The 12,300-nt window shown below is 44.6% G+C and overlaps 1 protein-coding gene across 2 annotated transcripts in view; it reads right to left on the bottom strand.

Moving 5' to 3' along the window:
* Nucleotides 1-12,300, bottom strand: part of LOC134339423 (lysophosphatidic acid receptor 2-like) — a 116,119-nt gene that overhangs the window by 68,846 nt on the left and 34,973 nt on the right. The window lies entirely within an intron of this gene.

A 12,300-nucleotide genomic window follows, 5' to 3' on the forward strand; every position in this document is an offset into this window, starting at 1 on the left:
TGAAATGCTTTGACAGGTTGGTCATGACTAGACTGAACTCCTGCCTCAGCAAGGACCTGGACCCATTGCAATTTGCCTATCGCCACAATAGGTCAACGGCAGACACAATTTCAGTGACTCTTCACACAGCTTTAGACCACCTGGACAACACAAACACCTAAGTCAGGATGCTGTTCATCGACTATAGCTCAGCATTTAATACCATCATTCCCAAAATCCTGATTGAGAAGTTGCAGAACTTGAGCCTCTCTACCTCCCTCTGCAATTGGATCCTCGAATTCCTAACCAGAAACCACAATCTGTGAGGATTGGTGATAACATCTCCTCCTCGCTGATGATCGACACTGGTGCACCTCAGGGGTGTGTGCTTAGCCCACTGCTCTACTCTCTATATACATGACTGTTTGGCGAGGCATAGCTCAAATATCATCTATAAATTTGCTGACGATACAACCATTGTTGGTAGAATCTCAGGTAGTGACGAGAGGGCGTACAGGAGTGAGATATGCCAACTAGTGGAGTGGTGTCGCAGCAACAACCTGGCACTCAACGTCAGTAAGAGCTGATTGTGGACTTCAGGAAGGGTAAGACGAAGGAACACATACCAATCCTCATAGAGGGATCAGAAGAGGAGAGAGCGAGCAGCTTCAAGTTCCTGGGTATCAAGATCTCAGAGGATCTAATTTGGTCCCAACATATCGATGTAGTCATAAAGAAGGCAAGACAGCGACTATACTTTATTTGGAGTTTGAAGATATTTGGCATGTCCACAAATACACTCAAAAACTTCTATAGTTGTACCATGGAGAGCATTCTGACAGGCTGCATCACTGTCTGGTATGGAGGGGCTACTGCACAGGACTAAAAGAAGCTGCAGAAGGTTGTAAATCTAGTCAGCTCCATCTTGGGTATCAGTCTACAAAGTACCCAGGACATCTTTGGGGAGCGGAGTCTCAGAAAGGCAGTGTCCATTATTAAACACCTCCAGCACCCAGGGCATGCCCTTTTCTCACTAGTACCATCAGGTAGGAGGTACAGAAGCCTGAAGGCACACACTCAGCGATTCAGGAACAGCTTCTTCCCCTCTGCCATCGAATTCCTAAATAGACATTGAACCCGTGAACACTACCTCACTTTTTTTTAATATACAGTACTTCTGTTTTTGCACATTTGTTTAATCTATTCAATATACGCAATTGATTTACTTGTTTATTTATTTTTTCTCTCTCTGCTAGATTATGTATTGCATTGAACTGCTGCTGCTAAGTTAACAAATTTCACGTCACATGCTGGTGATAATAAACCTGATTCTGATTCTAACTGGTCAAACAAAACTGTTCCAGAAACAACAATGAAGTATCCTTCCACATCTCTACATCTCTGAGTTTCTACCCGGGACTTGCATGACTGACATTAAACTGAAAGAAAGCCATTAACACAAGGAAGGAAGCCATAAACATCACCAGACAACCTTCATTGTTGACCTATACACCAGCGGCGTTGCAAGCAAAAGAAAGAGTAACTGACTGCAGAGCAAACAATCCACAACCAGCGGTAGAAAAAGCCACACAGGGTCAACAAAGTGAATTAAATGATTCCCAGAGTATGAAGGTCCTCAGCTCAAGCTGACAGGTAGGTGTTCCTCTCTCCTTATTCTATGAACTGACGAAAATGAGAACCAAGTGGGGGGAAGGGGGAGGGCAGCTTGAGAACGCGGAGACCACAGTGGCCTAGGCGACAACTTTGATGCCACAGGGAAGGTTCTGAATTCTTCTTGCTCACAGCTGAGCATTCAGAGGAGTATTCTCAAAGAAACCATAACATATACGAGCAGAATGGGACAAATTAGCTCATTTGCCTCATCAAGTCAGCCATTTCATTATGGCTGGTCCACTTTCCCTGAGCTCCAGTCTCCTGCCTTCTCCCCATATCCCTTCATGCCCTGAATGATCATGAATCTATCAACCTCTGCCTTTAATATTCCCAATGACTTCACCTCCACAGCCACCTGTGGCAACGAATTCCACAGGTTCACCATTCTCCGCTAAAGAAATTTCTCCCCAGCTCCATTCCAAATGGAGAGTATAAGAAACATTCCTTCAGCGTATGGTGGTCTTTGCTATACAGTGCAGGAGCTGACGTTTGACTGGAACTGTGATAGAGAATTAACACTCAGCTCATTATTGGCGAGACCCAACGCAGACTGGGAGACTGCTTAACTGAACACCTACGCTCTGTCCACCAGAGAAAGCAGGATCTCCCAGTGGCCACACATTTTAATTCCACATCCCATTCCCATTCTGATATGTCTATCCACGGCCTCCTCTACTGTAAAGATGAAGCCACACTCAGGTTGGAGGAACAACACCTTATATTCCTTCTGGGTAGCCTCCAACCTGACGGTATGAACATTGACTTCTCTAACTTCCACTAATGCCCCACCCCCTCCTTGTACCCCATCCGTTATTTATTTATATACACCCATTCTTTCTCTCTCTCTCTCTCCTTTTTCTCCCTCTGTCCCTCTGACTACACTCCTTGCCCATCCTCTGGGTTTCCCCCCCTCCCCCTTTTCCTTCTCCCTGGGCCTCCCATCCCATGATCCTCTCATATCCCTTTTGCCAATCACCCGTCCAGCTCTTGGCTCCATCCCTCCCCCTCCTGTCTTCTCCTATCATTTTGGATCTCCCCTTCCCACTTTCAAATCTCTTACTAGCTCTTCCTTCAGTTAGTCCTGACGAAGGGTCTCGGCCTGAAACGTCGACTGTACCTCTTCCTAGAGATGCTGCCTGGCCTGCTGCGTTCACCAGCAACTTTGATGTGTGTTGCTTGAATTTCCAGCATCTGCAGAATTCCTCGTGTTTTCGCTCAATATTGCAGATGGGCCAGAGGAACTGCCTACAAGGTCATCCAAAACAGGCAGAAATGGAGGACCTGCAGTCCTGCTGCATCTTTCATTCATATCTTAACTCAGCACCAGTCTCCAGTCCCACCACTACATCTTTTGATCCCCCTCATGTGCACTCTCCAGCCTTTAGGACTTGATACAGAATTGAACAATGACAGAAAACCACTTCCCCGTTTGATTCAGACTAACCAGACCTGATAGAATGTCATTTACTGAAATGTTACTTCTCTCTAGATGCTGCTTGACACATGAGTATTTCCAGTGTTCGGGTCTTAATGCTCCAGAACATCTCTCACTCCTGCTTTCATTCATACGCTCATCTTCAAAGTCCTCAAGTGACTGAGCCTCCACCGACTCTAGGGTACAGAGTTTCAAAGTGAAGACATATCATCTTCATTTCCCAAACTGTACCCACTGGTCCTAGACTTCTCAGTATCAGGGCAAATCTGCTCCTGCACCGCTGCCACACAGGACTAGGGGTCTGGAGTTAACCCTGACTTCTGGTAACTTCCAGTGACCCTTGGTCAACCCTGACCTCTGGTGACCACCGCAGACCTAGGGTTATCCTTGACCTCAGGTGACTACCAATGACCCAGGGTTAACCCTGACTTTTGGTGACCTCCGGCAGCCTCTGGTGCTATGTGGAGTGCCCCTCTCCGGCAGGTATTGTATTTTCCTCCCACAGGTAGGTGAATTGGCCCGGTGCCAGTTGCAGACAACATGCGAGAGGTGGGAGACATGAGGAAGAAGTGATCAAGGGAAATCAGAATCCCTTTATTGTACTTATTTTATAAGTGAAAGACTGAGAAGTGACTGCAAAACTGTGAATTCTAGAAGTTCCTCTCATCCCTGACTTTGGAAAATACAGCTCTGGTCTTCTCACCATCTCATACTGCAAACCACCACTCCTGCAGTAATCTCCACTACACCGTCTGCTGTAACTGTGTCCTCTCTCTGGCAAGGAGACAATTCTGCCCTTCCCCATCCCTTCATTCAGTTCCTCACATAACAAAGGACAACACATCATGCTGCTCTTAAAGGTTGGCTGACAGTGATTTATGTACAAGCACACACCGCTCCCTTTGAATATTAACACTGCCCGACACTTCGCCACTTAACAAATAAATTACTTGTGTGCCAAGGTAGACAAGCCATGCCAGACAACACATGCTGGAACGTTGCGTGCAGATCTGGTGACCACACTATAGGAAGGATGTGAACAAGCAAAAAGTTTCACAGGCACGTTGTTGGAACTGGAGAACTTCAGAATCAGATTTATTAGCACCGGCATGTGTTGTGAAATTTGTTATAAAGAGCTGTAGGGAGAGACTAGAATGGCTGGGATTGTTGTTCCCTGGAGTGTAGGAAGCTGAGAGATGACCTCACAGGTGTACAAACATTTTGAGGGGCTTAGATAGGGTGAATGATCACAGTCTTTGTCGCCCAGGGTTGGGGAATTTACAACTAGAGGACATAGGTTTATGGTTGAGAGAGCCAAGATTTAAAGGGGAACTGAGAAGCTTTTCCACAGAAAATGACAGACAGATGTTCATTCTGAATGTCACTGCTTGCTTTATTGTTTGCACAGTGTGTGGGTTATTTTCCTCTGCTCACTAAGTGTTAGTTGGCCTTTTGTTTAAATCGTTTTTTTGCAGTTTCTTGTTTTGTGGCTGCCTGTAATCAGACGAGTCTCAAGGTTGTGTATAGAATATGTGCTTTGTGAATAAATGTAGTATATGTGCTTTGTTAATACATGTAGTATATGTGCTTTGTGAATAAATATATGTGCTTTGTTAATAAATATAGTATATGTGCTTTGTTAATACATGTAGTATATATGCTTTGTTAATACATGTAGTATATGTGCTTTGTTAATAAATATAGTATATGTGCTTTGTTAATACATGTAGTATATGTGCTTTGTTAATAAATATAGTATATGTGCTTTGTTAATACATGTAGTATATATGCTTTGTTAATACATGTAGTATATGTGCTTTGTTAATAAATATAGTATATGTGCTTTGTTAATACATGTAGTATATGTGCTTTGTTAATAAATATATGTGCTTTGTTAATAAATATATGTGCTTTGTTAATAAATGTACTTTGAAGTTTGAAGTGGTTGAGGTGGGTACAATTACAACACTGAAAGATATTTGGACAAGTACAAGGGTAGGACAGATTTAGAGGGACTAGGAACCAAACACAGGCAGAAAGGACAAGCTCACGATGGTATCTGAGCCAGCATGAATTACCCGGACTGAAGGGTGTGTTCCTTGATTTTTATCTGTGATGTATACAACTGTTGGATAAAAAGGCAGGTGGGTGGGTTAGTAAGTGTGCAGATGACACAAAGATTGTAATTGTGGACAGAATGTGGGGCTGTCAAAGGATAAACCAAGACATAGATCAGTTACAGATATGGGCAAAGAAATGGCAAATGGAGCGTGGTCTGGGCAAGTGAAAGGGCATAATCAATGGCAGAATCCTTAAGCATTAATGTAGGGGGACCTCGGGGTCAAGTCCATAGCGCTCTGCAAGTGGCCATGCAAGTTGACAGGGTAAAGAAGGTACATGATATGCTTGCTTTTATTGGTTAGATATAGACATGTGATGAAATCATGTTGCCGGTGTATAAAACTTACTCTTGGAGTATTGTGTGCAATTCTGGTTGCCTGTTATAGGAAGGACGTGAAGGATTTGGAGTGGGTGCACGTCTAGACTAAAGGGCATGTGCTATAGAGAGAGGCTGGACAAACCTGGGCTATATTTTCTAGTACCAGGGGCTGAGGGTTGACCTGATAAGAAGTGCACATATCTACGAGAGGCACGGATATGGTAGGCAGTCAGAATCATTTACTCGGGGTAGAATTGTCAAATCCCTGAGGCTATGTGCTAAGGTGAAAGGAGATACGCACAGTTAAGTTTTAATTTCACACAGAGACCTGTGGATTCCTGGAACAGGTTGCTGGGGTGTTGGTGTCTAAGAGGCTGTTAGATATTCACGGGAATATGAAGGGAATGGAGGGTTGTGGATCATGTACAGGCGAGAGAGTGTGTGGGCACGTGGCCAAGTGGTTAAGGCATTGGACTAGCGACCTGAAGGTCGTGAGTTCGAGCCACCACCGAGGGAACGTGTTGTGTCCTTGAGCAAGGCACCTAATCACACATTGCTCTGTGACGACACTGGTGCCAAGCTGTATGGGTCCTAATGCCCTTCCCTTGGGCAACATTGGTGTCGTGGAGAGGGGAGACTTGCAGCATGGGCAACTGCTGGTCTTCCATACAACCTTGCCCAGGCCTGTGAAGACTTTCCAGGCGCAGATCCATGGTCTTGCAAGACTAACGGATGCCTTTACAGGCAAGAGAGATTCAGTTTAATTCAGGACTACTTTCAGCGCAAACATCGCGGGCTGAGGATTTGTTCCTGTGCTGTACTGTACTGTATGTTGCATGCTGTGTATTACTATGACTCTAAGCCCACATTTTTCCATTGAATACTTATCTGCCATGTTATGATCACTCCCCGTGAAGTCTCGTTACAACCTCCACCTGACACACATCCTGTCTAGTGCTGTAACGTCAGTAAAGCTGGAAATACAACATTTTGGTCACAGAATCAACTGTCCGATGCAGTAGATAAGCTCAGATCCCTGCAGTATCCTGCAACCCGGCAAGAATCCATTTACCCCCTCACCTTACAGCTGTTAATTACTTCACAATCGCCTTGTGCGGTATTAATTAAATTCTGTAATATAGAAATACAAAAGGTGATTTCATGGAGACATGCATGTAGAAATTGATTAGCATGGATAAAGCCTAGTTAAACGGTCAGATTATGAAATAGTTAACAGATGTTTTGTTCCAGGGCCCATTCGAAGGAAATTTAGTAGTGCATGGGAGGTTCAAGAATTTGTCCTATATTCTGCCATTAGAGAATTGTGTAAAACTGGGTTAGTTAGGTAGTTGAAGCAGGTAGTCCAGAGATGAGGTATGGTGAATAGGATGAATATTGGACGGAGTTGGTGCATTTAGTGAGCAGAGGTGTCAGGATGAAGGTAGCCACTGGGAAATGGTAGAGATCTATATTTAGGAGGGGTTACAATGGTTGAGTGGAGAGCTTGTACATTAGTAACCAGGAAGGGGTTATTAGAGTTGGGGAAAGATGGCTGTTGATAGTTGGGGTGTTGTCAAATGATGATTGGGTTGAATAGTGAGTTGAGGAATAAGGGATGTTGCAGTGAGAGTTGTTGGCAGAGAAGAAATGAGAATTAATCTTAAAAATGACTTGCTTAAGTCTGGTTCTCAGCATCAACCCGATATGATGTTGCAGGCCATATGCTTAAAAATAAAATTCCTGGGAACAGTGTCCGGGCGTGCAGTATCCCTCAACCCAAACAATCCACTTGTCCTCACTCAAATGTCAAATACAGTAGATAAGCACAGATCTCTGAAGTATCCCACAAACCGGGAAAAATCTACTTACCCCACTCCTTGTTTTCTGCTGAATAATCAGCTCCTGGGTTGTTCATCTTTCTCTTCTATGGGAACTTTCCAAACATGGAACAGTGCAGTAACAGGCCCTTCACCCCACAATAGCTTGATTGTCCCAAACTATTTAAACTAGTAATTAAAAGCCTAACTAAACACATTATACTGACACAATGTCCATCCCCATCCATTCTCTATCCTTTCAGACTGCTATCAAAAATCCCAATACAGCACACCTACTGGTTCCCTGATCACTCTGGTTATTCAGTCTTCATAGAAGTCGGCATTGACTCTATCGATCCTGTTATTTTTCTGTTACTTCAACTTTCATTTTAGATCCCAGCATTCCCTGTGTCACTCACAAGGCCAAAGGTCAGTGATTCCCCATTTTCTCCTTCCTTTCTGAAATGGTTGGGTTGTCTGTCAACCATTGGTTGGGTTGAGTGCAATAAAGTTGGACTTCACCTAAACACTAAAAAGACAGAGTACATGGCGTTTAACTGAGGCGAAGGTACTCTCAAGACCATAAAGAGTGATACCATTAAGAAAGTCTTTGACCACAAGTACCTCAGGTCAAGAATGATGAGTTCAGAGAAGGACATAAAGATACGGAAGGCACTGGCGTGGAGGACTATGAACACCATGAAGGAAATCTGGAAGTCGAACCTGACCAGAGGGCTTAAAAAGAGGATCTTCATAGCAGCCATAGAGTCTATTCTCACGTACGGATGCGAGACGTGGACACTCACCAAGACTATGTGAAAGTCTCTAGATGGTTGCTATACACGAATGCTCCAGTTGGCTCTTGGCGTGAGTTGGCAACAGCACATGACGAACGTCCAGCTCTATAACGACCTATTGATGCTCACCACTAAAATTGAGGCGAGAAGACTGCAACTAGCGGGGCACTGTCTACGCCACCCCAACCTACCTGCCAGCCTAGTCATCATATGGGAACCCAAGCATGGGAGGATGAACCCTGGGCGCCCTCTAAAGACTGTGGTCAACACGCTCCTAGAAGACAGCGGTGTGGCTAATGTAGATGAACTGAACACACTGATGAGGGAGAGGGAGAAGTGGAGAGCCCATGATCATGCCCGACGCCGGCCCCCTAGGCCTGAGTCGACGTAGTAGTAGTAGTAGTTTCTGAAATGGCAAGGGTACATTATGAAACATTGAATATTGAAAGGCCTTGATAGCGAGAATGTGGAGAGGATGTTTCCTGTCGTGGGGGAGCCTCGGACCAGAGGGCATAGCCTCAGAATAAAGGGGCATCCTTTTAGAACAGAGCTGAGGAAGAATTTCTTTAGCCAGAGGAATGGTGAATCTATGGAATTTGTTGCCACAGGCAGCTAAGGAGGCCAAGTCATTGGGTATAGTGAAGGCAGAGGTTGGTAGATTCTTGATTAATCAGGGCATGAAGGGATATGGGGAGAAGGCAGGAAATTGGGGCTGAGGGGCAAAATGGCAGAGCAGACATGATGGGCCAAATGGTCTTATTTGCAACCTTCCAAACTGCAATCTGTCGAAACCTGGAACATGACAACCAGAACATTCAGTCTGTAAAGACCATAAGATATAGGAGCAGAAGTAGGCCATTCGGCCCATCGGGTATGCTCCACCATTCAATCATGGGCTGATCCAATTCTTCCAGTCATCCCCACTCCCCTGCTTTCACCCCATACCCTTTGATGCCCTGGCTAATCAAGAACCTATCTCTGCTTTAAATACACCCAATGACGTGGCCTCCACAGCCGCTCATGGCAACAAATTTCACAGCTTTACCACCCTCTGACTAAAGTAATTTCTCCGCATCTCTGTTCTAAATGGACGTCCTTCAATCCTGAAGTCATGCCCTCTTGTCCTAGACTCCCCTACCACGGGAAATAACTTTGCCATATCTAATCTGTTCAGGCCTTTTAATATTTGGAATGTTAAAACCGTCTCAATTCCTGCATTTCAGCTCTTTTGCATTTGTAAATTTCCAAGCCCACTGCAGTATTTTCTGTGCAATAATCCTTGTTATTATTATTTCTGTGCAATAATCCATGTTATATATTATTTCTGTGCAATAATCCATGTTATTATTATTTCTATGCAATAATACATGCCTCAAGATGCTGCTGGACCCACAGAATTTCTGCAAGAATTATTTTTTGTTCATTGGAAGGTATGATGTAGACAGCTGGTGGTTATTGTTCCAAAACAAAAATAATGCACAAGTTGTTTAAAACAGAACATTCCTTTAATGACACAGAAACCCAACAGGAAAATCTGCAATTTTGCTGCCCTCATTTCCCATTGTTCTGTATTCTGCCAAAACTTTTGGCGACCTTTCTCCCTATCCACAGCTCCACCAGCATTCATGTTGTCTGCAAACTTATTATCTGCTCAACTCTATTTTGCCCAGGTCATTTTAATCACGAGGTTCCAGCACTACAGGAAAGCTACCGGTCAGACCTCCAGACCACCATTCCCACCATAACTCTCTTCTCAGTCCAGATCCCTCACCACTGTATAAATGTCAATTAAATCTTCCCTCAGCTTTCACAAGAGTTCCACCCTTTATAAACTATCCTTGCAACTCTAGATCTCCATCACAGAACCATAATCTTTTCTTCAAGTCTTCACGTCCTTCCTGCAATGTGGAGATTAGAACACTGCAGCTGACGCAGAAACCATTATGTGCACAGAATCAGCACCAACCCCCTTACTTGTGTACTCGAGGCCTCCAATTATAAAGCACAGAACACTGGATGCATTCTCAACTTCCCTTTAATGGCCTTTGGAACATCCTAAAGGATGCTGGATGTTTGCAAATGTCTCCATTTGGAGTTCTAGCCAAAAACAAGTGAAGTTGCTGGTGCAGGGAACTAAGTATGAAGAATGATCGGGTAAAGTGGAACCAACAGAGACTCCTTCTCAATTCACTCCTAGAAATCAGTTTGATTGGCGAGTACAATTGTGAAGAAAGCACGGCAGCTTCCTTAGAAGCCTGCAGAGATTCAGCTGACATCTAAAATTTTGAAAAACTTCTATAGATGTGTAGTGCAGACTGTACTGACTGGTTGCCTTCACAGCCTGATATGGAAACACCAATGCCTTTGAACAGAAAATCCTACGAAAGTTAATGGGTGCAGCCTAGTCTGACCCAGGCAAAGCCCTTCCAACTATGAGTGCATCTACACAAAACACTGTCGTAGGAAAGCAGCATCCATCACCAAAGGTCCTCACCACCCAGGCCATGCTCTTTTCTCGCTGCTGCCATCAGCTAGAAAATACAAGAGCCTCACGACTCACACCACCACATTCAAGAACAGCTACTACCCCACAACCATCAGGCTCTTGAACAAAAGGTGTTAACTACATTCACTTGCCCATCCATTGAGACGTTCCCACAACCAATGATCTCAGTTTAAGGATTCTTTATCTTGTTATTTCTTGCTGTTTATTTATATTTTCATTTGCACAGTCTGTTGTCTTCTGCACTCTGGACTATCTTTCATTGATCCTGTTATAGTTACTGATCTATAGATTTGCTGATTATGCCCGAGGGAAATTGAATTTCAGGGTTGGACGCAGTGGTATATATGCACTCTGAAAATAAAATTTACTTTGAACTTTCAGATAAACATCTTGTTTCAGGTAGAATAAAGGACGGAAGAATTTAATAGTTACACATTACACAGCACAGTACAGGCCCTTCAGACCAAAATGCTGGGCAGAACTTTTAACCCTCATGCACAGCCCCAAACCCTCCATTTCTCTTACATCTCTACGAGTCTCATAAATGTTCCCATTATATCAGCCAATACCATCACCCCCAGCAGTGCATTCCACTTCCCCACCACTCTGTGTGTAGAGACCTATCTCTGCTATACTTTCCTCTCCTCCCCCGGTACTGGCCATCGACACCTGGGAAAAAGGTGCTAGATGCCCACTCTCTATCTATGCCTCTTATGGTCATGTCATCTTCAATCGTCATCTCTCATCTTCCTTCGCTCCAAAGGGGAGAGCCCCAGCTCACTCAGTCTTTCAGCGTCATCTCAGGAGGTGACACACCGGGCTGTGAGAACTGATTCCTGTCTTTGCCAACAGAATACACCACGGACTCGCACTGTTACAGTTCAGAGTTCGCAGCTCAATCTCGGCACCCTGTGCAAGGAGTTTGTAGGTTCTCCCATGGAATGTGTGGGTTTCCTCCGGGTGCTCCCGGTTTTCTCCCACAGACCAAAGACGAACCAGTTACTTGGCCACTGTAGATTGCCCTGTGATTAGGCGAGGGTGAAATTGGGATTGCTGGGGTAGCACAGCTCATTGGGACTATTCCGCACTGCATCTCCAAATAAAAATAAATACCTCAGCCCACCAGTAAATCAGCCAGTGGTGGATACCCGCAGACCCACTGGCATGTCGATAATTGAGTCTGTGTTTGGGGGAATGAGAGTGATAAAATAAATAATGTACAAAACACACTCTGAAAATCACAAATAATTGGTTCAGTTCAACAATGCTAACAACCTGCTGTGCTCCACTGACTTGTTCCACCATGGTCATCAATGCCCAAGAGAACAAACAAAGCAACCACTTGAGATCTGTGCTCAGAGTGACAGACAAGGTGGTATAAACCGTAGAATCAGCTGCCAGTGAAAATAGATGAGGCGGATATAGCGTTTAAAAGGCCCTGGGAGAGCGCACCTTAGCTGGCATGGACAAGTTAGGACCAAGGGTCTGTTTAGTTGCTGGGAGGGCACATCACAAAGATGAGATACTAAAACAGAATTTGCAGGAACCAATGGGGGAGGGTGGAGGGGCTGTGGGTTTGGGAGGAGGGAGCTGGAACGGGGAAAGGACACAGTGTCGGTGGGGGAGGGGGAAATGAGGATGGGGGAGGGGAA

The sequence above is a fragment of the Mobula hypostoma genome, chromosome 29, assembly GCF_963921235.1.
Source record: "Mobula hypostoma chromosome 29, sMobHyp1.1, whole genome shotgun sequence".
NCBI classification, from domain to species: Eukaryota; Metazoa; Chordata; class Chondrichthyes; order Myliobatiformes; family Myliobatidae; genus Mobula; species Mobula hypostoma.